The 2,500-nt window shown below is 77.2% G+C and overlaps 1 non-coding gene across 1 annotated transcript; it reads left to right on the top strand.

Moving 5' to 3' along the window:
• Nucleotides 1–2,302: 2,302 nt before the first annotated feature.
• On the top strand, nt 2,303–2,455 carry LOC148217572 (5.8S ribosomal RNA). The gene has a single exon (XR_015800975.1). It is a non-coding gene; the product is annotated as a 5.8S ribosomal RNA (ribosomal RNA).
• Nucleotides 2,456–2,500: the final 45 nt, after the last annotated feature.

Genomic DNA, 2,500 nt, shown 5'->3' on the forward strand with positions numbered 1-2,500 from the left:
CCAACGTGTGTAAAAAGGGTGCGCGCGGGAAGGCCTTCGGGGCTCGGAGGAGGCGGCTCCTCCGGCCCTTCCCCAGAGCGCGGGGGGGGACGCGGGGCTTTGCCGCCCGGCAAAATCCCGCTCTCCTTGGCCGAGCGGCCTCCTCGCGCGGCAGAGGAGCTCCCGAGGGCCGGGCTCCGGCAGTTCCGGGTCGCGCCTCCAGGGGGAGCGCGCACGTGCGCGAGCCGCCGCCGGGTGGCGCGGCGGCGACGGTCCGCACCGTCGTCGCCGTGGCCTCTCTCGGCCGGGGGTGTGCGAGGTTTCTCGGTGGCTGGGCCGTGTTCCCCGCGCCGGCGGGGCGGCCCGAGCCGCGGTGGTCCTCTCGGGCGCAGCGCCGGGCTACTGAGGGAAACCCCGGGCCCCGAGAAGGATTGCCGCGGTGATGGCAGCGGACGTCGGGCGCGCCCCCGCCGGTGGACGCTCCCCCGAGGGTGGCAGCGGGGGAGGCACCCCGGCGGGGCCATGCAGGTCGTTTCCCTCACCCCAGGGCCAGGTACCTAGCGCTTCGCGCCTCGGCGGTCTCCTGCCGGTTTCCCTCGGCGTCGTCAAACGCCTGTTGGGGGCCGAAAGGGCCGCCGAGCCGGGCGGAGGTTTAAAGACTCGGGCGGCCCGGCACGGCCCCGCCGCGGCGGCGGCGGCGGTGGCGGCGGCGGCAGCGGGTGTCGGGCGGTGGCGGCGCGGGGCGCCATCGAGGGGTGGGGAGCTACTCCCGCCGATCCCCTGCGGTGGCGTGTCCGTCGCGACCGGCCGCGCTCGCCGTCGTCGGCGTCCCGCCGCGCTTGCCCGCGCGCGGGGGCCACCCGTGCCGGGCCGGGGAAGGGGCGCCCTGCCCCCCCCCTCTCTGCGGCCCGGTCTCGGCGGAGAGGCCGCGGCGCGCGATCGGCCGCGGGGGGCCGACCCCGCTGGCCTCTGCGATGCGGGGCGACGCCGGCAGAGGGCGCGCGCTCTCTGCCTTACCTACCTCAGCTGCGGGGTTGCGGCCGCCGGGGCCCGCCGCGCTCTCTCGCTCTTTCTCCTTAGCCGCCGCCGCGGGCTCGCGGGCGGCGCCGCGTCAGGCGCGACCGCGCGCCTCTCGCCTCGACGGCCTTGTCGCCTCGAACCGCACCGCGGCGGCGCCGGCCGCCGGCCACCCCTGACTCGGAGCGCTGTCCCCGCCCGTTGGGGCGCAGCGCTCGGCCGGCTCCTCCATCGCCGGAGGTCCGGCGGGCGCGGGCGACCCCGTGCCGAGCGGCGGCGTCGCCGCTCGGCGAGTGTCCCCGCCCCCCCCGGGGGGGGGGGACGGTCGGCCGCGAGGCGCCCGCCTTCACCGGCGGCCGTCCCGGCCCGGGCCCCGCCCGTCCGCTTCCCCGTCGCCCTTCCCGGCCGCGTGTGGGCCAAAAAAAAGGGGAGGCGTGCGGGGCGGCCGCGGGGGCGCTTCCCCGTCCGGTCCCCGAGTGGAAACGAGGGGAGCGGGCGGTGCCCCCCGGCTCAGCCGCCGTACGCCTGCCCGCTGGGCGCGTGCTCGCGGAAGGGCAGCTCGGCGGTGCGAAGCGGCGGCGGTCCCGGGAGTGCGGCCGCGGGTGGCGGAGGGGTTTTGCCGAGCGGCAGACCTCGGGCGCTCCGCGATGCCGGCTCGGGTCTCGGCGGCGTCCCGCCTCCGGCGCCGGTGGCGGAGCGCGGCCCGCCGGGCGTTCGCCTTCCGGCGGGCAAGCGGTCCCGCGCCAGGGGTTGCGCCGGCGGAACGGTCCCGCCGCCGCGTGGCGTTTCGGGCGACGTTCAGGGGCCGCTGGCGGGAGAGCCGGCCCCCGCGTTTTGGCGCGGCGGCGTTCCGCGAGTCGGCGGAGCGGTGAAAAGGAGAAGCCAGGGAGTGAGCCGGGAGCGGCGGGGGCCGGCGGTCGCGCCCCCGGCCCGCGAACGCGTAGTCGTCCCGTGATCGAGAGGCCGGGCGGGCCACCGTGCCCCCCGCGGTCCGGCGCGTTGCCGCACAAGCCCCTCCGCGCGGAGGTCGGGCCGAGCCCGGGCGCCTGGGCCGCCTCCGAAGGACGGCACGCGAGGCGGCGTCTCCCCTCGCGGGGGGAGGCGGTCGGGGGCGCGGGCCCCTCCGCCTTTCTTTGGCCGACCTTCGGAGCGTTGCGCGGGGTTTCTCTTTTTTGCCCCGCGCTTTCTCCTCCTCCTCCTCCGTTTGTGTGTGCTCGTACGGTCGAAGCGGGGCGCGCGGGGGCGCGCGCGTCCCTGCAGAAACAGAAAAGGGGCCGCTTCACGCGAGCGGTCCCGAAAGCCAGACAACTCTTAGCGGTGGATCACTCGGCTCGTGCGTCGATGAAGAACGCAGCTAGCTGCGAGAATTAATGTGAATTGCAGGACACATTGATCATCGACACTTCGAACGCACTTGCGGCCCCGGGTTCCTCCCGGGGCTACGCCTGTCTGAGCGTCGCTTGACGATCAATCGCCGTCCGGGGGGGCCACCCCGGCGGCGCGG

This window comes from Sturnus vulgaris, unplaced genomic scaffold, assembly GCF_052056855.1.
Source record: "Sturnus vulgaris isolate bStuVul1 unplaced genomic scaffold, bStuVul1.hap1 Scaffold_606, whole genome shotgun sequence".
Taxonomy (NCBI): domain Eukaryota; kingdom Metazoa; phylum Chordata; class Aves; order Passeriformes; family Sturnidae; genus Sturnus; species Sturnus vulgaris.